The 27,786-nt window shown below is 38.8% G+C and overlaps 1 protein-coding gene and 1 pseudogene across 1 annotated transcript in view; one reads left to right on the top strand and one right to left on the bottom strand.

Moving 5' to 3' along the window:
• LOC129766805 (uncharacterized) overlaps nucleotides 1-27,786 on the top strand; it is a 57,827-nt gene that overhangs the window by 20,718 nt on the left and 9,323 nt on the right. The window lies entirely within an intron of this gene.
• Nucleotides 7,777-7,951, bottom strand: LOC129772391 (U4 spliceosomal RNA; annotated as a pseudogene).

The following is a 27,786-nucleotide window of genomic DNA, read 5'->3' as shown; positions in this document are numbered from 1 at the left end:
TCAAATGAAAGGTGTCGTGAACTACTGGCACCGATAGAGAAACAAGAAATCCCGGTAAAATTTCACATTCACTACACAGCCTAGAAGAAGAGGAACCCTCTGTCTCAAAGTTTTCTACGATAAAGAAGGTGCCTACAGCACACAGAAAATGTTCGTGCCTGTGCGAATATGGGAGAGTATCCTGAATTTTGGAATACAGTAAAACCTGTTTTTGTGTGAATTTTTTTTGTGAGATTTTTTTTGTGCAGTTTTCTGTTCTTGTGCGGTTTTTTTTGTGCTATTTTATTTTGTGCGGTGTATGAAAAGAAGCATATTTGACGAAGTTATCGTCCATTTAGTTTTTTTTCGATGGTTTATATGCATTTCAGTGCGAAAAAAGCATATTTGTGTCTCAATTATCCACTTCTAAAATCATTCCCCTCCTCTCATCAAATGCTCTAAGTTTTTTTAGTTTTTGCATGACATGATTTCTAACACCAACACGTTTCGACATTCAACTAAAAGCACAAAACAGCCACGCGCAACCGAAGAAGCAGTGTCCCATCGCAAAGCAGGGAAACAAAAGGAAATTGAACGGTGAATGGCGTGGATTTGAGTTATTTTCTTGGGGGAAACTTTTTTTATGCGGTCCCTATCTACCGCACAAAAAAAGTTTTTTTTTTCAAAATGTGTACCGAAAACGATTTTTCAAAGCTGCTGGTGAGGTTTCGCACGATTTTTTTTGTGCGACTTTTTTGTGCGGTCCCTATCCCCCGCACAAAAAAAGGCTTGCCTGTACTTTCTCTTTTTGTTCTATTTCAGTTACTGGACACACAACACTGAGAGAGAGAGAGCGAGTTTATTCCTCTCGCGAACGATAAACTTCTACGCTTCGTATATTATTAACCTGTCCATATTTCCCCCACTACATGTCCATTTTACCCGCATCGAAAAAATGTTCCACTTTTCGGCTTGTTTTAATTTCAGTAAAAATATGGAAAAACACATTTTTTAAAAACATTTGGCCAATCATTTCGAAAACCAGTATATTGAACTCACGCTTAACTTTTCAATAGGACCTATCTGTTTTGATCGATTCTCTTCATCGACATTCTCTATCGCCAATAACTCAGCGGGAAAAGCATTCCCTAATCTGTTCGATGATCAGGAGTGTAGAAGTGATCCTCGTTTATCAAACTATGTGGCAAAACTGGCGCAAAATCTGTATGCCAGGTCGTGGTAATTGTAAGAGAAAGTCAGTAAAGAGAATCGATTAAAACAGATAGGTCCTATTGAAAAGTTAAGCGTGAACTGTAAGAAACTGCTTTTATGTTTTGGAAAACACGAGTTTCCAAAGATACAATTGAAGTTCTTCTAACTTGTCCGTATTAACCCCATTTCCACTACACGAATCAAACGGAGCATTCGTCGTATGGACAGTGAGAAAGGAGAGATGAACTGCTGCAATTTAACACGTTGAGCCCCGCGTTGGTCACTAGGGGCCGACGTTGAGCTGTTTGGGAGTGAAGCACTGGCTGACCGAGACTGACAATTACAAAATAAGAAAATAAAAATACATATATATTTGGCTTGTTTTCGGATTTTTTACAAAATGTGACTGAATACACTTTCGAGACGAAAATTATGAATGGAAAACTACTTTTCTAATATGTAATATTTTATACATCTAATACAGTGTCGACACGCCCAGCGAACATTAAATCGTATAACTTTGCACATGATAAGTTACGTATACATTCGTATCAAATCACAATCGCATAAAATATCCATCGAAATATCGATCATATCTATCTAAAATCGCATGAAATGCAAAACACGATTTTCCATGTCATCGATTGATTGAGTGGTAACATTGTCGGATCAAATCGCATATCAGTCCGAAAAGCATCGTATATCGTTATATACGGCTTCATATGCATACAAAATATGGCATATACGTATATCGCCTCCACTTTTGCGTGTATATGCTAGTTATATGCATCATATATCATCCAAATGTGTCTTGGTTGTATGTACATCGCCTCCAATTATAGCTATTCATACGACTTAATGTTTGCTGGGTGGTAGCGATATCCGTTTAGGGAAGCATATTATTCCTCATCAGTTTACCAAAGGCAGTTTAAAATTGTTCAAATTTTAAATTAAAATGTTACTACTGAAGCTTGAGCTTGAGCTTGGGTAGACTGTATAATTCGCAGTTACTCTCCGTGATTGACCTGAACCAACCAAATGACACAAAGAACACACAGAATGACGCTTGGGACTAGCACATCATTCTAGTTGTGCAATTTTCGGTGATTCAAGCTTTAAATGGTCAATAACGGCCCCGTAGTAAGCGCGTAGTTCTAGTTGTATTCATTGTATCGAGTCATACTATAGCTTGTTGGAAAGGTATTTTTGCGCGCTTTAATATAGTCCTTGACAGTGTCTTGTTTGGTTAAGTCGTTCGTGTGTTATAGTGTCGCAAATATGGAGCAAAATAAAAAGAAAATCCGACATATTTTACAGTACTACTATGACAAAGGCAAAAATGCATCTCAAGCTACCAATAAAATTTGTGCAGTTTATAGACCCGATACAGTTTCCATTTCCACCGCACAACGATGGTTTCAACGTTTTCGTTCTGGTGTAGAGGTCGTCGAAGATGCGCCACGCTCCGGAAGGCCTGTCGTCGAAAATTGCGACAAAATCGCTGAATTAGCCGAGAAAGACCGGCATAGTAGCAGCCGTAGCATCGGCCAAGAGCTGGGGATAAGTCATCAAACCGTTATTAACCATTTGAAGAAGCTTGGATTCACAAAGAAGCTCGATGTATGGGTGCCACACACGTTGACGCAAAAAAACATCTTTGACCGTATCGACGCATGTGAATCGCTGTATAATATAATTTCATCAAAAATCGACCCGTTTCTGAAGCAGATGGTGACTGGCGATGAAAAGTGGGTCACTTACGACAACGTGAAGCGCAAACGGTCGTGGTCGAAGCCCGCTGAAGCGGCTCAGACGGTGGCCAAGCCCTCCATAACGGCCAGGAAGGTTCTGCTGTGTGTTTGGTGGGATTGTCAAGGAATAATATATTATGAACTGCTTCCCTATGGCCAAACGCTCAATTCGGACCTGTACATCCAACAACTGGACCGCTTAAAGGTAGCACTCATGAAGAAGAGGCCATCTTTGATAAACAGAGGCCGCATTGTCTTCCATCAGGACAACGCCAGGCCACACACTTCTTTGGTGACGCGCCAGAAGCTCCGGGAGCTCGGATGGGAGGTTCTTTTGCATCCGCCGTATAGTCCGGACCTTGCACCAAGTGACTACCACCTGTTTTTGTCCATGGCGAACGAGCTAGGTAGTCAAAAGTTAGCCACAAAAGAGGCCTGTGAAAATTGGCTATCCGAGTTTTTTGCCAATAAGGAAGCGAGCTTCTATAACAGGGGTATTATGAAGTTGGCATCTCGTTGGGAACAAGTCATCGAACAAAACGGCGCATATTTGACTTAAAACAGATGATTGTAACTAATTTTATGAACAAATGAAAATTTAAAAAAAATACCGCAGGACTTTTTTGACAGCCTAATATATAAAAGGGTGACCTGAAAAGGTCTCCTCTGCAATAGGATCGTAGCTCCGGTAAGTGTTTTGATTCTATAAGTGCGGAAACAACAATTTGACGAAACGAAAACTCGAAAGCCAAATACATTTCGTAGCCGCTAAAGATATTGAAGGGTGACCTGGAAAGGTCTCTTCTGTTCGACAAAACGAACAATCAGAAATCAAATGAATATCGTAGCGGCTGAATATACTGAAAAGGACTCCTTTGCAATATAACCGGAACTCCGGTAAGTGACTTGATGTTATAAGCGCGGAAACATCTATTCGACGGAACGAAAACTCGAAAATCAACTAAAGATGTTATAGGGCGGCCTGAAATATATTGGAATAAAATCCTCAAACTTTTAATACCTCAATATAAAAAAAAACATTTAATACTTATCAAGAACAATCCGGTTTCCCATATGCTTACAAGCATCGATACACAGCCGATACATGAGTTAATGATGACGTCACATTGCTGCTTCTATCGGCATCGCTATGTTCACGTAGATGTATATCTTCATTTACTGGGATAGCAACTAACTCACACACTCAGAAAATTGCACAGGCCGGCGCCCGTCTCGCTGCACACTCACATATCGCAGCCATCGCAACAAAAATAAAACCATGATTCTTTAAATTAAAATGTTACTACTGAAGTAGTAAAAATAACTAAAAAGACGGGTGGGTAATGTCGGGGACATAACCGGAGTGACGTAGGACTATACAACGGGGACAGCTTTTGTTAAATATATATTTTAAATAATTTGTTTTATTTTCTTCTCCTACGTGAATACCTACCTATCTACCTGAAAAATGGATTAGTTTACTGTTTACTCTTTATGAACATGTTGATGGTTCTGAAAAGAACCTTTGGTGTTGTGTTTTTGTTATCACTCGATATTCCTATCTTGTTCGGTTAAACCTTCCTGTTTAGCTATTGCGTTTGCCACTCGCCATAGCTTTCACAGTTGGATTTTTTTTCCCATCCAGCTTGTGACATGTTGTTCAGTAAATTAAATTTAATGCGACGTGACTGAGAAACACTTTGCCCCTCACTAAAAAGTTGCCTTGATGAGCGCCGAACCGAAGCTGCTCTGTTCTTGATGCGGGTTTTCTGATTGTCGTGAGCAGCTTTGCAAGCCAACTCGAGCACTCCGACGGCCGAAACTCTATAATCGCTGTTAGGTATACTGGTGCTCCGGCACGGCACCACATGGGTTTACGGTTTGAAAGAAAATAAGATATTTTTTTGATGTCCGCGTGTTTTATACTCTAGCGGTACACACTCACAGGATAGAGACAAATCGGCAGACTCAGCCAGAGGGGTGAGTCCAATGAGACGAACGAATGAGCGTTAAAAGGGAGCGATGGCAAAGTTTAAAGCCTCTTAAAAACAAAGAAAGAAAGAAAAAAAATACATTCATTACGATTTGTTCGCTCGTTGGATTCACATGCAGGCTAAAAAGGGTCCTTTTCAGGATCACAAAATTATCTTCAATCTAAAGAGTTTATTGTTTTGTTATCACTCGATCTCCCCATCTTGTTCGGCTAAACCTTCCTGTTTAGCGATTTGTTGCCACTCGCCACAGCTTTCACAGTTGGAAAATTTCTTCCCATCCAGCTTTGTGACATGTCATACAGTAAATTACATTCAATGCGACGTGCCGAAGCGCCACTCAGTGTCGCATTGAAGGCGATTTTAACCTGTAATTGAACATTTCCGATGACAGTGGTACAGTGTCGACTTTCAATGTGGGGTCATAATTTGGATCTCTATGTTTACAAAAATGTCCAACTAAATAAGTCGCATTACATGTCCGTCCAATTAGCTAAATGTCGAACTAATAGTAAATTACTGTACTTTCAATCTGGAAACAATTTAAGAATTCGTGAAATTGGAATAATCAGGAAAGTCCCCAACTATCAATAAGCTCAGAACAACTGCCAAATTCACATACTCATCAGATCCTGGCAAACAAATTATGAAAAAATCAATTTGTGTTTTATTATTATTTTGGATATTATTTTAGAAAGCATTGAACTGTATTTCGTAAACTCTTTTTTGAAAGGTTTAATGGCCCTGACAAGCGCCGTGTTTTATGGAATGGTTCCAATTTAGAAAACTTAGTACTCGTGGTTTTGAAAACAACCATTTCGAACGCCCTCGATGCCGCCTTGTTCTGGATTTGCCACCAAAGCAGTTTGTATAAAGAACGAACTTTTTTCTTCTGCTACCTGATGCCGTTTTGCGATTGCGTTTGCCACTCGCCACTCGCTGCAACTGCCTGTTGTCTTGATGTCCACCGAACCGAATGTGTTCTGTTCCGAATGCGGGTTTTCTTATCGTCGCGAGCAGCGAGCAGCTAACTCGATCATTTCGGCGGCCGAAACTATATAACGCCGGCTAGGTGGACTGGTGCACTGGTACTAACGCGCTTGGCCTAGCTACCCTTGCGGGGAACTTCAGATCAACACGGTTCGAGCGGGATTTTGTCTTTCCCTTCACTTTTCCTCCTTTACCATGTCCAGATATGGCTGCTTGGGTTGGTTTGTTGATGTGTTGTGATGCGAACCGATGTGGTGTACGGTTTGAATGAGAATGATCGTTACGGAAGGAAGGAAGGAAGGTATTGTATTATAAAGACTTTAAACTTTTGCAGTTCATTCGTCTCTAGCCTTGAGAAAGGCCCTTTAAAAACTCTACTCTACTCTACTTCAGCGCTACCACCTCCGCCCTCTTGCCTTGAGAAAGGCACTCGATCCCTCGCCGTCCAGCTCGTCCAGCAACGATGTTGTCCAGTCGGTGTCCACACAAAGAATGATCGTTACGGCAGCGGAGCGGGGATTTTTAAGCTGACTGGCTGGCTCGAGAATTACGCATGTGTGAGACTGCGACCAATGTTTCGTTCATTTTTTTCTTTTTCCTTTCCAATCGCGCTTCATTCTATTTCGCTGCTGCTCTGGTTGCCCGTTTTGGTCGGTACGATTTGAGGAGAACAAAATGGACCAATCAAAAATGGGCACATAGTGCATTTTGACAATGCTTGATATTTCACAATTATTCAATTATTTATCTCAAGAAAAACGAAATGTTATTCGTTATGATAGATGCGTAGATATATTTCCTATCAATTGATGCAAAAACCTTTGCGATCTATTGAGAAATGCTCGAGTTATAAGCGTTCCAAATCTTGCATTTTTTCCTATTTGTTCAGTGCCTAGATTTCCATTTCACCCCCTATATCTTCCGGTTAGACGTAGTCCTACGTCAAAAACTAAAAAGTTATTTTAAAAATTTCGATGCATTTCAAAATAATATCCGAAGTAATTAGCAAGCGGATTGAATAATATAATTCAGTAGTAGTACGTCGAAAATGCGGTCGTGTCCTAGCCACAACTATTTTTCGATCCTCCGAAATGATTTTGTCCCTTGAATTTCATATCGAGCAAAACCGATATGTGTGACATCTGAGGAACTGCCGACTGCTTGCTAGTTTGAGCGAGAATGAGTACTAGAAATCATGAATAGCTTATTTATACCCAATAAGTTATAAACGGTCCAATGTTTTCCATATTCGATGTTTGACATTGTTTGTCACTGTTGATTATTGAAGAGTGGCAAACAAAGTAATGTTTGTACAAATTTTATCTGTCAAAAAGTGGCAAAAATTTGACTTCCGGACAAACAGTGTACGGTCACCTTAACGACTCCACTCGTTCCTCTGTATAGAAAGCACCGACAGGTAAGCACAGAAATTTAATGAACAAATGTGTGAGAAAATAAGCATGCTACTATTTTTTGTTAGCTTATACCATTCATGAATTAGGGAATCGTAGTGCATAACAGAAAGAGAAAACAAATTTCTAGACTGTGAGGAATTCGTGAAGCTTACTGCTCACATTTTGTGTTTTCCTGGTAGTATCGACATCAGTCGAAAGGATTTTTCTATGATGATCAATATTTGGACAGCAAAGAGGCCATGTTATAATTGCTATGATAATTGTCAAAAGAACTTTGATCTGAAATTTGACAAATTTTATGATAAAGATAAGTTAAGTAAAGATAATGATAATCTTCTTCGAAAGTCTCTTCACCATCTCAATATTATTTCGTTATAGGGAGCTAAGCGGGTACAACTAAGAATGTTTGATTGATTGGATTTATTCTCGGATTTATTCACTAAGTAAAATTCTTCAAAAATATTAAAAACTATGAATGGGTTATACCTATGATATAACCACAAGATTGACGTAGGACTGCCTTCGGCTTAGTAATCAATTGTATTTCTTCAATTAGCAATAAGCCCACCTCGGATGTTCCTCATTGAGTACGATATCGCCGCTGCGCAGAGCTATCTTTTGTGTGTATTTATTGAATTATTGATTAAACTAGTGAATGAATGAAACTATTTACGAATTCAATTGCAAACAAATCCCAATTCAAGCCAATTCATGCATTATAGTAGTAGTTATCGCAGCAAATAGTTATCAACATTTTGCCTAATCGTCAAACGGTATGCGTAGAAGTTCAGTGAGCTGGCGACATGAAGAGATATCTTCCAATGCAGTCTTGAATAATCGAGCCAAAGCGTTGCATTTGTACCCGCTTTTGTAGAGCATGATAGAAAAACGAATTCCGGAGTGTAAAAATGCTTGGGGGTACAAAAGTATTGCCGACTTGAAAGCATCTGCAATGCCGATTTTCCCGACTTCTTGGTTTCAGAATCTATATTAGGAATATGGTAAATGGTCTTGGTTTGTCCAATTTAGGGTGTTTTCACGCAACTAGTAAATTCAAATCGATGTTTCTTCATGAAAATCACATATAACCAATATGAGTTTGGGTTTGTTGAAAAGCCCCAAGTATCTAGTTGCTAATACTTCCATAATGCGTTGAAATGATTCAAATTTTTCTGTTTTTCAACGATTTTCTTCAAAGAAAAATTATTTGTTTGTCCAAAAAATGATCATGGTTTGTCCGGTTTTAGAAATCACTATTTTTGAATGAAAAATTATAGGAGTTTGTGCCAAGATACAACCGCATTGTTGACGTAGAACTACGCTGTTATTTTATATAAGTCGCTTGTTTATAACTTCGGATATTATGCTATGTAATTTTAGAAATAACTGTTTAGTAGAATGGTTTGATCGCCCTGATTGATGATTCATTCTTGCCCTCGTAGAACAATTTACTAGCTGATCGTGTGTCGCAATTAGTTTCATGTCAATCATTGAAAATTTACCTCGAACGCTATTCCGGTGGCCTTTTTCGCAATTGACATACACTCGGTTACAACGATTATATACTTGTTGCATCAGCACCATTATTCTACATCTCGTAACTACATCAATTATCTTTGACATCGCATGAAAACAACAACAATGACAATATCATGTAGCATGGTATCAAATACCATGCTACATTTTATTTAGTATTGCCTCAGTAGAATCGCATCTTTAGGCATAGTTCGTACAACGTAAACCAAACGTTCGCCATAGCATGCATACAGAGCCATACATTGGTGGCTTGAAGCTACTAGAAATATAAACACTTCTCATCATTTTGCATCATTTCATCATTCTCAAAAGAAACGCTTCTGTTAATAATACTGGTCTAGAAAAAAGCCTTTTCTGTTAACATTGCCGGTCTAGATTAAATTAGCCAAATCACAGGCAAAATTACAGAACATTTATTTTCTTGGTGAGCCGACGATAGCCTAGCTTGCTGATTCCCCACACAATTGTGTAGCCCAAAGCATTAATGCAATGGCGTCAGTTTGATGCAATGATTGCAATGCCAGAGATATCAGCACGTGAGTAATTTGGTCGCATCCACAGCTCAATCCGAAACGAACACATGTGATTGCGCAATACAAGGTAGAACAAGCGATGTTCATTGTCTCGCATCTAGAACGATACTGAAAGCTTGCCTCAGCGACAACCACTGTTTATACGCTAGGCAAACATTCCTCTTCGTTCTTCGTTTTTTCCTTTGTTCACGGAGATTTCATATCTTGCGATTTCTCCTTCGTTGCTCGTCGATAAGTTGCTCGTTTTCGACGGCACGGGTAGAAAAGTTCACAAATTAGCAGAACAAATGAATGGGAAAATGGACATGCTTATACTTTTCATGAATTTTAACCATTTACACAACAGAGGATTGTAATTTATAGCATATCAAACGAATCTTAGGGAATTTCCGATTCGTTTGGTATGTAAAATGCCAAAATCCGTTCGCGGCAAAAATAGTTATTAACGTTAACTTTATTTCATAAAAACGTGACCTGTTTTCTGATTCGGCACCCTTAATGAAAGACGTAGTTCTACGTCAAAAAAATCGATTTTTCAAGTAGATGTTGCATTTATCATTGTTTGAGTTTACTGTCATCATATTGATCCATTCGTAATTCGGACTTTTTCAGAATTTGCCTTTTCTTGGGCATTTTAAAAGTGTTCACATCAACACACTCAACGCAGAGAAACATTATCACTGCTATGCGCGAAGGACACCATAAACAACCGCGCCAAGCGGTTGCCAAAGAAATCATGTGGATAAAACAATATTAGTGAATCGGACAACTCATGATCAGAATTGAAGTCATCTGAATGCATTAATTACGGGGTTTAGCTATGTAAATCTGATACAAATGGTATGCAAGCATGATGTTTACGATATTTTTAAGTGTTATAACCCAGAAAAGGTCTGAATACGTGCGAAATAATCATCTGGTGATCGATTGAAAGTTAGCTCAAATAAGGGGCGCATTGACATCAACAGAAGGTGGATTTTATAACCCTTTAAAACATGTGAATCCGTAAAAGTATACTATAAAACTAATGTAATTCATGAAAAGACAATTTTATTTATATATTTTGAAACATTCGAATACCTGATTTGACACAGGTGCGCTGAATTAGAGCATTCAAAAAAGTGGTCAAACCATGATCATATTTTCGACTGGATAAACCAAAATCATTTACCTTACACATTCCGGTTTGCAAAAATGCAAGCGAGTACTAAAGGGGGCTTTACACGCAACGATAACTCGTAACAATTCATTGAACGATTTATCGCTCCAACAAATCGAAAGAGTAGAGCACTGTTTACACGCTACGCTAAATTGTAACGATTTCTTGTCAAATGTCACCCTACATCGACCCCTTAGCCTTACTTACGTCTTGCTGTGTTACTGCATCCACATCACTCATTGTGTTTCTACTAGGTCTTGCAAAGTCCTGGTCGTTCAAGAAATGAAGAAGGTCGAAATACCACAAACTAGGTTTGTATATATCATCCGCACCAGCCCCAGATTTCTCCGAACTCTTAACTTTCGAAAGTTCTTTCTTGTAAACCGTACGCAACGCGTTAATTTTTTTTACGACAGTGTTCCTATCTGCCGACGGATCAAACTCCTTGAACTTTTTAACTAGCTCAATATAAGCTAAGTCTTTTTTGTTCCTGCCGGAGTATTCTTTGCTCTTAACGAGCCACAAACAGGTAAAACTTCTATAAAGTTCTATAAATTCAATTAAGAACTCACGAGGTATTTGTTTACTTGCATTTTCTGCCATGATTACCTACAACACTCACGAAACAACCCTACAATACAAACACCTCAGCGCAAAAACAGAATGGACACTGAGTGAAATCGTAGCGATGAATTGGTGCAACTGTTTACACGTTCCACATGTCGTTACGATTCCCAGAAATTGATGCCGGCCGGCATCAACCATCCACTCCAACTCCAATCCCAATAAATCGCTACAATCTCCCGTTTACACACAACGATAAATTGTAACAATCTGATCGTTACGATAAATTGCTACAACGTATCGTTGCGTGTAAAGCCCCCTTAAAGTACCCACAGCTATTTTGCAATGCCGATTTCCTCAGGCTCCTTGGGTTAGGCAAACATTCTGATTTTCAGAAACGCACGCGAGAACAAAAGATCCCGCTGCTTGCATCTAATTTGCTATGGCGATTTCCCCTGGCTCCATGGTTTTGCAGTCTGTGTTAGGAAAACATTCCGATTTGTAGAAACGCATACGAGTAAAAAAGTACCCGCTGCTAATATCTAATTTGCTATGCCAATTTCCCCCGGCGCCATGGTTTTCAAGTCTGTGTTAGGGGAACATTCCGATCTCCAGAAACGCAAGCGAAAACAAAAGTTCCCACTGCTTGCATCTAATTTGCTATGCCGATTTCCCCTGGCTCCATGGTTTTGAAGTCTGTGTTAGGAAAACATTCAGATTTGTAGAAACGCAAGCGAGTAAAAAAGTACCCGCTGCTAATATCTAATTTGCTATGCCAATTTCCCCCGGCGCCAGTGTTTTCAAGTCTGGGTTAGGGGAACATTCCGATTTCCAGAAAAGCAAGCGAGAACAAAAGTTCCCGCTGCTTGCATCTAATTTGCTATGGCGATTTCCTCAGGCTCCATGGATTTGAAATCTGTCTTAGGGAAACATTCCGATTTCCAGAAACGCAAGCGAGAACAAAAGCTCCCGCTGCTTGCATCTAATTTGCACTGCCGTTTTCCCCTGGATCCATGGTTTTGAAGTCTGTGTTAGGGAAACATCCATCCATTCCAGCGATCGTACCTCAATCGTTGCGCATAGAGACGTCGGTTAATCGTTCGATTAATTCAAATAATCGAATATCTGAAATTTTAATCGAGTAATTTTGTATCGAATAATTGAAAATCAAGAGATAAATACATTGAATAATTGTCATTGTAATCGCACTTAATGAAAGAAGGAATCTTCTTTAAGGTTAACGCGTTTTTAGGTTAAGAATTAGGCTATATAATTTTTTTATCCAACATTTTTTTTTATTCAAACATCTAACATCGACAACCCGATAGACCAAACGACCAGAATGACAACGCGATACGTGATTATTACAAGAAATAAATATTCGCTCGATTGATCGAATATTGAAAGATTATTCGAATGAATCGAATATCAAAAAATGCCCCAATGGTTAAACGATAATCGAATAAATGAAAAATTTAGACATCACTAGTTGTGCAATCAGAACTGAGTGGATTTCAGAGCGGCACTCGTTTATATACCGATTGGTGTGATTTCAATAGCTTGTTTTGGAAGCAATTTTATGGCTATTGAAACAAGTTTTTGGAACAAAAAGTAACAAGCATATAACGCGTAGACATTTTATCTTTCGAATGAAGTGCTTATCATACCATTTCGTTCAGTTGTTTAGGAGCTATTAACGCTCAATATATCGACGTAACGCTTTCGTTTTCGAATCTTTTAATATACTCCCCAGTATAGATGAAAGACGTAGTCCTACGTCAAAAGTCAATATATTTTTTGACGTAGAACTACGTCTTTCAGGCAGGGTGCCAAATCAGAAAACAGGTCACGTTTTTATGAAATAGAGTTAACGTTAATAATTATTTTCACTGTGAACGAATTCTCATGATTTGCATACCAATCGAATTGGAAATTCTCTAAGATTTGTTTGACATGTTATACATTACAATTCGCTAATCTCTAAACGGTTTAAGTTCATGAAAACTGGAAGAACTTCCTTTACTCCCATACATTTGTTCTAACCCTACCCGTATTTCGATTGCTTATAACATGCAATCGATTTTCTGATTTCTTTCTGAGCAAAAATACAGAAAGAAAAATTTTTTGAGAACAAAACACAGATTTTATTATGGCAACCCTGGTCGGGGTATTTTTGTTTCCACCGAGCTGTGTTTCTCTAACGCGGACCTAAAAATCATTGTGCCTGGGGGAATCTGCTTTGTCAAAACATGCAAGTCGCGGGGGTTTTCCCCCGAATATGCCTCGGGAATCCGCTTTGCAAATACATGCAAATCGGGGGTATTTTTTTGGTGTTGAGTACTTTTGTACTCGATTGTCGTTGTGCAGACTGGAATATGTTTCCCTAGAACGTAATTTTAAACTGAGAAACCTGAGAAAATCGTCATTTCAGATACTAGAGGTGAATGAACTTTCGTGGTTCGAGAACTACGTAAACATGAGATGTGCAATATTTCAGAGGGAAATGTAAAATACAATGATCGTTTGACAATTCTTCCGTTCACATATTTTGGTAGTCCTAGGTATCATATCAAACGTAAAAGGACGTTCATCAAATTTATTTGTAACGAAGAACATAATCTATTACAAAAATTTCGATGCATTCTAAAATAATATTCGAAGTGGTAAACAAGTGGATTGCATAATATAATAGCGTGGTTCTCCTCGAAAATATGCGGTCGTGTCCTAGATACACCCCTTACATTTTTTTTGTTCACGTGCCCCGTGTTTTATTCCTGAACAATTTGGTAAGCCCAGTCCAGATTCAAATTCCAGATCTCGTCGCATAATTATTCAATAAAGATATAGTTGTTCTTTAGATTTATGCGTCCTAAAATTTTTCCAATGGTTGTCCTCTCTGCCCCTGAGTATGATCCTGATATTGTTTCTCATACCAATTGATGCATGTAGGAACATAACCGTTGTTGATCATTTAGAATTCCAATCACCGATATGTGTACAGTTAGAGTGAACTGCTTCTAAAGGGTGTGTCACATCAAATTGTATCACGGAAAAAACGCTGTAGGAATTCGCCCAGTAGACCGATCCTTTTGAAAATTTTAGACAGTAAGATAAAAACTATTAAACAACTTTTGGCATTTTCTTTTTATTCATACTTCGAGCCCAAGCCCGTATGCTCGCACCTTCCTCTTTACCCCGTCCATGAGGTTCTGTACAACGTCAGGTTGTAGTTTTTTTTTGAACAGAAATCCGTTTTCTCTTGAAGTCCGTCTCCGATTTGACAACTTCTGGGTTCTTCCGGAGGGCCTGCTTCATAATCGCCCAATATTTCTCTATTGGGCGAAGCTCCGGCGCGTTGGGCGGGTTCATTTCCTTTGGCACCAAGGTGACCCCGTTGGCTTCGTACCACTCCAACACGTCCTTTGAATAGTGGCACGAAGCGAGATCCGGCCAGAAGATGGTCGGGCCCTCGTGCTGCTTCAATAGTGGTAGTAAGCGCTTCTGTAGGCACTCCTTAAGGTAAACCTGCCCGTTTACCGTGCCGGTCATCACAAAGGGGGCGCTCCGCTTTCCGCAAGAGCAGATCGCTTGCCACACCATGTACTTTTTGGCAAACTTGGATAGTTTCTGCTTGCGAATCTCCTCCGGAACGCTGAATTTGTCCTCTGCGGAGAAGAACAACAGGCCCGGCAGCTGACGAAAGTCCGCTTTGACGTAGGTTTCGTCGTCCATTACCAGGCAATGCGGCTTCGTTAGCATTTCTGTGTACAGCTTCCGGGCTCGCGTCTTCTCCACCATGTTTTGCCTTTCGTCGCGGTTAGGAGCCTTCTGAACCTTGTATGTACGCAGGCCCTCCCACTGCTTGGTCCGCTGGACGAATGAACTTGACAAATTCAGCTTATTGGCGACATCCCGGACCGAACTTCTCGGATCACGTCTAAATTGCTTAACTACGCGCTTGTGATCTTTTTCACTGACGGAGCATCCATTTTTGCCGTTCTTCACCTTCCGGTCGATGGTTAGGTTCTCGAAGTATCGTTTTAGTACTCTGCTGACCCAGACGATTGCCAGCATCTTATCGATGTCCCGATGTGACAACTCCGGATTCTCGAAATGAGTGCGCAGGATTAATTCACGACGCTCTTTTTCGTTCGACGACATTTTTCCAAATTTACGAAAAATTGACAGTGAAGCATGACCAACGTGATCTATACACTCTTATCTGATTATAAGCGAAAGCTGAAGATATAATTCCAAAAAATTAAATTTCTACAGCGTTTTTTCCGTGATGCAATTTGATGTGACACACCCTTTATCATGTGCTATCTAGTGCGTTTTTGGTACAATATATTTAGGCTTCTTTAGGCCTATGAAATGTGCACCCGTGGCCGAGTGGTTAGCGTCTCACATTATCATGCCGGGTGTTCGGGTTCGATCCCCGTTCTGGCCGGGGGATTTTTTCGTCAAAGAAATTTCTTTCGACTTGCACTGTGGTTACCCGTATTCTAGAGCTTGCCCCTCGGAATATATTTAAGGCGTGTTATTTGGGTTAAGAAATCTGAACTAATTATTAATAAATGACGCTAGTTAATGCATACGTTGAGACGGCAAAAGTTCCACAGGGAACGTTAACGCCATTCAAGAAGAAGAAGGCCTATGAAATACCAACGATCAAGTAGAAGTCTAAAAAAAATAATCTGATGCAAAATATACGAATGCATTCCCCAAATCCATTTAACGTTCGCAAAACTAACGATTACGAACTCTGATGCTAAAGCATCGAAATCATTTGTCACTTTGAGGGTGGTTGGACTCAAAACTTTTTCAGCATTAGATTCATGCTGGTCAGAAAGGATTCGTACCTATGCTGTTTGTGCCGATGCTTCACTACCAGGTCTGTTTCTCTCGCTTAGTCTCGGTTTGCTTTTTTTTACCCAACAAACGTGACTCCTACCATTCGCCGCTCTGCCGGTCTGGAAATCGTTTCCATCAGTAGTGCTGCTGCTGGATTCTATACTATTTGGAATTGAATGCATGTATAACTTTGTGACAGGTGGCGTTTGATTGCATCACAGCACTTGATGAGGAAATCCTGTCCTTCACTGGAGCGTGCATTATTGAAATTCATTTCACCACCGAGAGACTGTGGACGGAATGATTGGTTGGGCAGTATGCGGACGAACAACCGAGAAGCCTCGGTAGCAATTCGCATTTCGAGTAATCTCGTGCTGAAATGGGCGATTTTGTGATCCGGTACGGCATAATTGAAATTCCAATGTTTTATCGTTTCATCGCACGACTTTAATTGACTTTGCGTATGGTATTGAATTTGCTTCAGGCGAAGGATCGACTTTGCATCGAATGCATCGATTATGTTCGGGAATGTTTTCCTCCGTTAGCGAATGTGGAAATGTTTCGATTGGTTCTAGGGCGTAGAAAAAAACAAATATCCGGTTGCTTTCGTTCCAATTTTTCCAGGCTACGTTCCGAAGCGATGTTCTCATTACATAAATTACTAGGTGCTTACGATGCAACTTTGTTCTTTAGTCGTAACGTCGACGTTCGACCAGCAACGGAATTCGTTATGTTGCCGAATTGCTTCAACTTCGCTGAACAAAACATACAATAAAGAGTGCAAATGACTGGTAAGATGATAATTTATGTACAGCTTAAAATTCCTAAGCCCATTAACAACCGACCCTTGTACCCTTCTGAGTGTGGCGTGAGGGGCACTGCAACTTTTCTCGCTCTAGAATTCATTTCACTCAGCGGAGCAAATTAATATAAATGAGCATTAAAATGAATTGCCACGTGATGATTTTCTCAACCTTGGGGTGAATGCAATTACGGCTACTATCAGTTTTTGTTTCTTCTCCAGTAGAGCGCCTCTAACGAACATCAGGCTTCGAAAGTCAGACCGAGCTTGCAAGCACTCAAACATTTTCATTTGAAACAAGATTTTTTTTCTTCCATCTGTGTTCATTTTCTCTTGCAGAAGGAAAAGTTTGAGAGCTAAAAAGCGTATATAAAACGAAGCAAGAACAAGTCAGATTGCTGTTGGGAATGGCGAGAAACTATAAGTTTGAGACCCGAGAGGATTTGTCTGCAAATGGAGATATATTCACGTAATTGATATTACTGATTTTCTCACCGCCAAATTCTGTATTGCTGTAGTTTTCCGACCACAGAAGCAGAATTGGGTCAACTCGAGCATAGTTCGGTGAGGCAGATGGATCTACAGTTTCCTTCCCTTGTCTTAGTTCATCAGCTGGAGTGATACTCGACTTCCGGCTGAAATGTTTCTTCGGTGTGATACAAGGGAAAACGGTTTCAACGGAGTTTCTCAACCAGCACTGTACTGTACCGAAAACTACACGGAGCATCAAATTGCTGGGCTTCCTGCTGCAGTTTGGAATGTCTGTCGTACCGGAAATGTTAGCTTCCGGTTGGATTGCGAAGAAAAGCAGCGGATATTTTGGGCTGCTCTTTCGTGCTGAACAAAGTATGATCGAGGATTTTTTATTTCGAAGATAGCGTGATTTACAACAATTTTAATATTTTAGCTTTTCGTCATCAACATCTCGCTGATGAATCGAAGAAGGTTGATGACATCGTCATGAAATAATATGTTCAAGACTATTTTGGGATTTCTTGCTTGAGTCTTCTGAACATTAATATTCCTTCAACGAATGTTCAGTTCATATAATTTCACAATCAATCTCAATGATTAGTTTCCCTTTGAAACGTTTAGGTTTTCTCTGGAACTCCAGCATGCGTTTGACTCGTTCCTTATCACCTTTAAAAGGTTACTGGAAATCGATTCTTGGTATTGTTTTTGTAGGTAGAAAACATGTGCTGGAAAGTTTCCTGTACATATTCATTATATATTTAACATATCCACTCTTAAACTATATACATTCTATTAGGTTATCTACATTGTAATGATTTAACATGTTCAAATATTGTTGTGAAATGGACACACATTCTCGCTTTTAAATAATTGTTATCAATTACCCCACCTTTCTTTGAAGTTTCTTTCTTGAATTTCATTTGAAATATTTTTTAATATGTTTACGAAGTTGACAATCTGATGTTGACTGTGAATTTCTACCAAGAAACTAGACGATAAATTCCAATATTTCCAAATTAAAATCCGCTATCCAGTCCTATTCTAAAGGTGATATTATACTATTCAGCACGTAACGCAACCGATACGGCACGTTTCATTCGAAACATTTCTAATTTTTTTTTCAATTTTAATTTTTTAATGAATTTGTATATGTATTTTTCAAATGTTTTTAAATTGTTTCGTATAAAATAAAAGTCCTGTTAGAAAATTTGTTTTAAATCACATCAGGATTCATAATTTGTGCCTAAAAATGATTGTTAACATACAAAAATTCATAAAATATCGATGTTTCACAAAGTTCGTCAAAAATAGTTTTACCATCTTGGACTAATTTTTTACATTTTTTACAGGACTTCTTTTTTATACGAAAAAAATAAAAAAAAACAATTTAAAATACATATATAAATTTAGAAAAAAAAATTGAAAAAGTCAATAAATTAGAAATGTTTTTTCAAATATCTCGAGAATGGCTGCATTTAGAAGGAGATTGATAAAAGCATTTTTATTTTAAATTACATCAGAATTCATAATTTGTAACTAAAAATGGTTGTTAATACAGTGATAGACATTCGTTTAGCCGCACTTGAAAATAAAAAACAGGAAATGGGTTATATCTATGGTATAACCGCAAGGGTGACGTAGGACAATCGTTGATTTAGAGATCATTTGTTTGAAGTTGAATCTGAATTCATTCTGAATGAATGAATATTTGGAGAACTTCGAAAACGAGAGCGTTACGTTGAAGGCACAAGGTTTTATGCATCCAATATTGGATACGGAAATATCCTACTGATGGGGAAGAATAATCTTCAGAAACTATCCTGTTAATTGCGATTGATTGAAAAATCACAAAACCAAATGTATTTGGTCACAGTGTTACATGAATAGAAAACATTAAAATAAACTCTTTCACATGAATGTAATTTCAAATTCCCAGAGGAACTGGCAGATTATTTTCAGTAACGATTAGATATTTCCACATTTTCCTCGATACTGGAAGCCCACCAGTGGTTTATGCAAACTCGATAACCATCTGTTAATAGCACTTGATTGAAACATATTTGGTCACAGTGTTACATGGATAGAAAACATTCAAATAAACTCTTTCACATGAATGTAATTTTAAATTCCCAGAGGAACTGGTAGATTATTTTCCGGATCTTTCTCGATGCTGAATGGCATCCAAACGGAAAGAATTCCGCGCGTGTATGATTGTGTGTGTGTGTGTGTGTAGCGGCTGCTTCGAGATCTTCCCGGGGAACCGTTTGTGGCATCACTCTCCTCCTGATGGATTCCCTTCTGGCCTAAGGTGCACAAACAGGCTCTTGGTGACACCGTTCATTCGCGCTTTCATGATAAACGAAGAGCTTCACCACAACAGCGACAACATGCTCCAATCGCTGTTCAATTTGAACTGAGTGGATTTCCGAGCGGCGCTCGCTTATATACCGATTGGTGATTTCAGTAGCCTGTTTTGAAAGCAGTTTTAAGACTATTGAAACAAGTTTTTGGATCAGAAAGTAACAAGTATAGAACGCGTAGACATTTTATCTTTCGAATGAAGTGTTTATCATACCATTTCGTTCAGTTGTTTAGGTGCTATTAACGCTCAAAATCTCGGTCTCCGGCGTAACGCTTTCGTTTTCGAAACTTTGATTTTACACCCCGATATAGAAATGAAAGACGTAGTCCTACGTCAAAACTTGAAACACTTACAAAACAACTAGGAATGTTCATTCTATCGGGATACTTATTTGCTGTAGTGTATATTTAAGTTACTATTATTGAAAGGACGTGCGTCACAATCACACACACAAGGCGGAATCGGTGGATATAAACATTCAAACGTCGTTTCGTTTTCCCGAGACATACGTTTAGCCGCATGGCATGGGATATAACGACCAACAAATGGGAACACCAAAGTTACTTTGCGTCTTAAAGGTCGAATAAGACACGAAGCAACCAGGAAACGATGTCCTGCTCATACATTAAGGCAGAATCGGTTGTTTCAGTAACGAAGCCGAAACTGACCGCCACCCATAAGCAGAACCATCTCATTTTCGCCCGGCAATACATGGAATGGAAACTAGAATGGAGAAATGTTGTATTTTCCGGCGAAAAAAGTTCAATTTGGATAGTCCGGACTGTTACAGTTGCTATTGATACAATTTAAGTCAACGGCATGCCGTGATATCGAAGCCATACTTTGGGGGCGGAAGTTTGACAGAGTGGGGAGCCGTTTCCTATCACAGAAAGTTTCTCATTTGTTGCATTTTTACCCGAATGAACTCCGAAAAGTATTTTCCAATACTGGAGGACGTTTTGATTGGCCATATTGAGAATAACGCTACCGAGGATGTCGTTTTTTCAGCAGAATTATGCATAGATCCACGTTTCCGAGCAATCGAAGGCACGGTTTGCCGAGAGGGACATTCTACTTCTTGAATGACCTGCTTACAGTCGATTGCAATCTCATAGAGAACCTATGGAGAATCTTGGCCGAGATGGTCTATGCAAACGGATGACAATTTGACAACATTTCCAGTCTCAAGGCAGTAATTCAGGAATGTTGGGCTATAATCAATATGGCAACACTTTAAAAGCTGTCTGACTCGATGCCAAATCGAATCCAAAGTTTTTAAAAATCATTCAAAATTCGATGTTCCACAAAGCTCATCAAAAATAGTTTTACCATCTTGTACCCATTTTTGACGTATAACTACGTCTTTCATTAAGGGTGTCAAATCAGAAAACAGGTCACGTTTTTATGAAATAATGTTAACGTTAATAACTATTTTTGCCGCGAACGGATTTTGGCGATTTACATACTAAACGAATCGGAAATTCCGTTAGATTTGTTTAATATGCCATACATTAGACTCCCCTTGTTAGTAAATGGTTAAAATTCATGAAAACTTTAAGTGTTTCTATTTTCCTATACATTTGTTCTGTCCATTTGAGTGCTTTCCCGAACAGAGCTATCAATAACGAGCAACTTATCGACGACCAACGGAGGGGAAATCGTAGGATTTAAAGTCTCCGTGAAGTGAAGGAAAAGAAGAAGAATGAAGTGGAATACTTGCCTAGAGTATAAACAGTGGATCTCGCTGAGGCAAACTTTCATTCGGCATCGGACTGTTGAGTAATCCAGTTCACTTTGCTTTCGCTGCGCTTCGATCTAAGATTGGACCCCACCAGTGGTAATACAACTTGGAAATCGTCGTTTGATTTTTCTGTTCGTTTTTCGCGTTATTCGTATCGTGTGTTCTTCTTTCCGCGTCATAAATTGGACGCTTCGCGTAGTGTGCGATGAGCAAGAAGAAGAGGAAGGCAGGCTCGAGCCCTGCAAAAAACGAACGCATTGCCAAGGGCAATAAAATTTCGAGGTAAGCGTCATCTAATGATGCACGCGGTGTTGGTGCAGTGAATAGTGCTCGCACTGAACCGAGCCTTCGCGAATGTGATACCGCACCGAACAACAGCGAAGTAGGCGATTTCGGCGCGTCGGTCGAAAATGTAAACGCCCAGGCAGCAACCAAAATCAAGATCCCACCGCTGGTGGTGAAGGCGGTCGCTCGTGACAAACTCATCAGTGAATTCGCATCGATGGGTGTTACAGCAGAGTACAAGCTGTGTGGCATTATTCGGTCTTTTTCCAAGCAGTTAACATTGGTTACTTTCCGTCTTCATAAGGGCTTCGTTTGTGCCTTTGAGAATGCATCAATGCATTAAACTGACGTTATGGCGAAGCAGACGTTAAGGTTGTGCACCAAAAAAATTATTTGGGAATACTAAGCATCTTGAATATCTTACTGGAATGTTATAAGTTATTTGGGTTCGCGTGCCAGTCGCAAAACTGCCTTCAACTAGGATTGCATTTGCGCTAATATTGATCATAATGAAGCATTGCTACTGTTTCGAGATTGTAATTAACAAAAAGAGTTTATTTATCTTGTTTAGTCATCAAGAAAGTAAATGTTCTGGAATTTTGTATGTGATTAGGTTTTGCTTGCCAGTAGCAAAACTTCCTCCACTAAGGGAGACAGCTGCGCTTATCTCGAGCATGAGAAAGTAATGCAACTCTTTTCGAGGCCAGTAATATTAACAGAAGCGTTTCTTTTGAGAATAGCGCAAAATGATGAGAAATGTTTATATTGCTAGTAGTTTCAAGCCACCAATGTATGGCTCTGTATGCATGCTATGGTGAACGCTTGTTTGGCGTTTAGTTTACGCTTAGTTTGTACGAACGATATCTAGAGGTGCGATTCCTTTGAGACAATACTAAATAACATGTAGCATGATATTTGATACTTGCAATCATTGTCATTGTCACTGTTGTTGTTTACATGCGGTGCCAAAGATATATTGATGTAGTTATGAGATATGGAATAATGGTGCTGGTGCAACATGTATATAATCGACTGTAGCCGAGTCTATGTCAATTTCAAAAAAGGCCACCGGAATAGCCTTCGAGGTAAATTTTCAATGAATTGACATGAAATAAATTGTGACATACGATTGTTTTGCGAGGGCAAGAATGAATCATCAATCAATTATCGTCAACTGATTCTACAATGAAAAAATCATTTCAGAGATTATTCTACTAAGCAGTTGTTTCTAAAATTTCACAGCATTATAGAATAATATCCGAAGGTATAAACAAGCGACTTATATAAAATAACAGCGTAGTTCTACGTCAAGAATGCGGTCGTATCTTGGACACAACCTCCTATATTTTTTTTAAATTTTATACATGACTTCTATTTTGTATGAAATAATTAAAAATATGTATTTAAGATATTGAAAATTAAAGTTTTTTTATGTACATAAAAAAATCCAATTTTTTTTTCTGTGCATATTTTTTTTCACGTTTGGACATCAATGCTCTATAACTCTTTCTAAGATACTATTTCGGTAGGACTCATAGTTTTTGAGATATAAATTATCAAAGATGTCCTAAAATAAGCTTTATTTTCTTATATCAGCTTAATCCGACTTCATTTACAAGTGTCGCACAGCCGTCAAAGTTTGAGTTTTTTGAAAAACCAAAAATCACAAATGTTTACAAATTGCATGAAACGTCGAGATCTACTGTCATCTCGAAAACAAATTTTTTGTCAAAAATTGACTTTTTGACACTTGGTTCTGTTTTTGTTTGTCACATGGTTTAACATGGTTTTGTGGAACTTTGCCTTTAAATTTTCCTTCAACTTGATCCTTGACGCTCCTCCTTGAGTCGATACATGGTTCTTCGATTTCAAAATAGAGTTGACACTGTAAAAATATTCGCTCAACACATGCTTATGAATGTCAACAAAAAATGTCTTACAAACGACCTTTGCAATGGATACCAAAATTCTCCATTACGTCTTTTGACATCCAACGGTTGGGACCAAGTTGTATCTAAGTGACTAAATATTATCCCCATTAGATTCGACTTGAGTACCCTGAATTCGTTATCCAAGGCTTATCTATTACAGGTAATAACAAATTTCCACGAATTGCGGAAATTGGCGCATCAAGTCATTAAGGTTTGGTAGCTTGACGAAATTTTGAGGGTTTGTCAAGGCTGCAGTTATGTTTCACCAGTTCAATATAGAAGTCATGGCAAATCGATCTAAAGATCAATTTCCTAGCTACATCCAATCCTTTTACAGCTTCTTCTGCATCGATACTAACGTAAACATTCTCAGGCTTCTTCAGAGAGTCTTCAAAATCTTTCATATTGAGGTCAGTATCAGCGAATCGATGTACGTAGCTCTCCAAATATAACTTACCCAACATGATCAACAATAACAGTCTTCTCTCATTAAAAATAGTTAGTTTAACCGTTTGAGTGCGGAGAAAATTTTGTTAGTATATGCTTTGTATATTAAAAAAATACTTAAGAGCTTAGATAACTGATTAAGTCGCAAAAGTTGTATTAATAGGAAAAAACAGAAAGTGGGTTATATCTATGGTATAACCGCAATGGTGACGTAGGACTATCGTTGATTCAGTGATCCTTTGTTTGAAGTTGAATCTGAATCCATGCTGAATGAATGAATAAATGAATATTTGGGGGACTTCGAAAACGAGAGCGTTACGTTGGAGGTACAAGGTTTTATGCATCCAATATTGGACACGAAAATATCCTACTGATGGGGAAGAATAATCTTCAGAAGCTATCCTGCTAATTGCGATTGATTGAAAAATCACAAAACCTAATGTATTTGGTCACAGTGTTACATGGATAGAAAACATTCAAATAAACTCTTTCACATGAATGTATTTTTAAATTACCAGAGGAACTGGCAGATTATTTTCAGTAACGATTAGAAATTCCACATTTTCCTCGATACTGGAAGCCCACCAGTGGTTAATGCTAACTCGATAACCATCTGTTAATAGCACTTGATTGAAACATATTTGGTCACAGTGTTACATGGATAGAAAACATTCAAATAAACTCATTCACACGAATGTATTTTTAAACTCCCAGAGGAACTGGCAGATTATTTTCCGGATCTTTCTCGATGCCGAATGGCATCCAAACGGAAAGAATTCCGCGTGTGTATGTGTGTGTGTGTGTAGCGGCTGCTTCGAGATCTTCCCGGGGAACCGTTTGTGGCATCACTATCCTCCTGATGGATTCATGTCTGGCCTAAGGTGCACAAACAGGCTCTTGGTGACACCATTCATCCGCGCTTTCATGATAAACGAAGAGCTTCACCACAACAGCGACAACATGCTCCAATCGCTGTTCAATTAGAACTGAGTGGATTTCCGAGCGGCGCTCGCTTATATACCGATTGGTGATTTCAATAGCCTGTTTTGAAAGCAATTTTAAGACTATTGAAACAAGTTTTTGGATCAAAAAGTAACAAGTATAGAACGCGTAGACATTTTATCGTTCTAATGAAGTGTTTATCATTCCATTTCGTTCAGTTGTTTAGGAGCTATTAACGCTCAAAATCTCGGTCTCCGGCGTAACGCTTTCGTTTTCGAAACTTTGATTTTACACCCCAGTATAGAAATGAAAGACGTAGTCCTACGTCAAAAAAAAACACATAAAAAGTGAGGTTTATAAAATTTACTAACATAAACTCCCTTATCTATACATAAATATTTTTTTTGAAATAATGAAAGATAATATTTAAACAATTTTATTCAAAACTAGCTGACCCGGCAAACTTCGTCCAGCCAAAAAAATTTTTTTTTGTTATCAATACCTTCAAACATTCACGTTTTCTTACTATGAGCAAGTTCATGAGTCCAATCGCAGAACTGTTCATTGATTGATCTTCTATTCGTCTCCGTTGAATTTACTTTTTACTATAAAATTCCTAGTATTTCTAACAAAACTCATCATTATAATATCAGATTATTTTCAGACACAATTCTCGTTCAAGATTTTTCAACCACTTGTAAATAACGGGCCTGATTCTCGAATAAACTTCGCGGTGGAAACGAAATAAACGGCACGCCATTGAACTACGTTTTACGAGTTAGTGAAGTGTCGAAGATAATAATAAGTTTTCAGGCAGAATGAGCACTTTTCAAATAAAAGAGCATGAATGAAAATTAACTTCTTCGTATCAAACTGGTATTTAATGTGAGTGGAAAACTTTGTTTTCTTCATGTGATCTAATAATCTCATACAAAAATTTAATCTGAAGATAATTTGATATTATAAAGATAAGTTTAGTGGGAAACTAATTTCGTATCCAGATGTCGACACCGTACCGTTGTCATCGCGGATACGTTTCATTCCGTTTCCACCGTGAAGTGTATTCGAAGTGTATTCGAGAATCAGGCCCAACATGTTTCTCCGTTACATGGAATAAATGTTTTATACTAAAAATATGATAGAATAAAGACAGCCCTAAATCGGACAATTTCTTCCCCGAGTTTTGCTCTTATCAACACATCTGGCGATACTTTTTTTTTGTATAGATAGAAGAAGATATAGGAGTGCGTTTCATCACATTAAGATCCATTTCCAGTTTCGAACAGAGATAAATTTCGCTAGCGCAAACATCAAATGAACTAATATATGGAAATTTAATTTTCCGAATTTTTCCTTTTTCCTTCAGAGTTTTCGAAAATTTTCAATTGTCATGTTTGGCTAGAATATTTTTGGTTGAAATATGTGTAATATTTTTATGGGACCCCCTCTCCATTCCAGAGGAGGGAGTGGTGTCATACCATTATAGAAATATTTCTCATACCCAAAAACCATCACGTCCCAAACTGTGCTTGATTAGCTTTCGAGTTATGCAGAAATTTGTGTTTTATTTGTATGACAGCCCACCCTTAGAGAGCGGGAGGAGTGTCTAACCACCATAGAAATATTTATTGCATCCTAAAACCTCCACATGCAAAATTTGGTTTCGTTTGCTTGATTAATTCTCGAGTAATTTAGAAATTTGTGTTTCATTTGTATGGCAGCCCATCCCCTCCTCCTTAGAGAGTGGTGGTGGAGAGTCTAACCTTCATAGAAATATTCATTGCACCCTAAAACCTCCACATGCCAGATTTGGTTTCATTTGCTTGATTAATTCGCGAGTAATGCTGAAATTTGAGTTTCATTTGTATGGCAGCCTCCCCCTTAGAGAGGGGGTGGAGAGTCTAACCATCATAGAAACTTTTATTGCACCCTTAAACCTTCACATGCAAAATTTGATTTCATTTGCTTGATTAATTCTCGAGTAATGCACAAATTTGTGTTTCATTTGTATGGCAGCACCCCCTTAGAGAGGGGGGACGGGTCTCAAACTATCATGAAAACCTTCCCCGGGCCCCAAAACCTCTACATACCATTTTTCATGTTGATCGGTTCAGTAGTTTCCGAGTCCATAAGAATCAGACAGACAGACAGACAGACAGACAGACAGTCAGACAGACAGACAGACAGACGTCTCGGTTCACGTCGCGACAGGTAAACGGATGCTGATTGGACAACTACGACGGAGCGAGTGTCAAGGACGGCGTCTTCAAACTGGTGTATACCCCACGAGAGCTGCTGTGACGGAGTGCGCGTCATGTTGGAGGGCGCTTCCTAATCGGTGCACGTCTCGACGGGTAAATGGATGCCTGCGAAATGGACATAAGCGCAGTGGAAAGAAATGGAGAAAAAAAATATTGAGAAAAAGGGAAGGTTCAACGCTATTCAGCGTTGTAAACTCGAGAAGTGCATGAGCACAGCCGCCCCCTGAAGTAGTCACCTAGATGTGGCCCAGGGGGAATGAGGCAACGAGTAGAGGGCTTGGTTTTTGTGGGTACGATCCCCACTCGACGTCTGGGTTAACCCTTCCCAGGTAAGGCTGAAATCCTGAAAAAAATATACATGTTGCTAAATATCTCTAAATATCGTCATCTAAATATCGTTCGTACAAACAAAGCGTAAACCAAGCGCCAAACAAGCGTTCACCATAGCATGCATACAGAGTCATACATTGGTGGCTTGAAACTACTAGCAATATAAATATTTCTCATCATTTTGCGCTATTCTCAAAAGAAACTCTTCTGTTAATATTACTGGCCTC

Source organism: Toxorhynchites rutilus, chromosome 2, assembly GCF_029784135.1.
Source record: "Toxorhynchites rutilus septentrionalis strain SRP chromosome 2, ASM2978413v1, whole genome shotgun sequence".
In the NCBI taxonomy this organism is placed as follows: Eukaryota; Metazoa; Arthropoda; class Insecta; order Diptera; family Culicidae; genus Toxorhynchites; species Toxorhynchites rutilus.
This window is presented reverse-complemented; position numbering and strand designations above follow the sequence as displayed.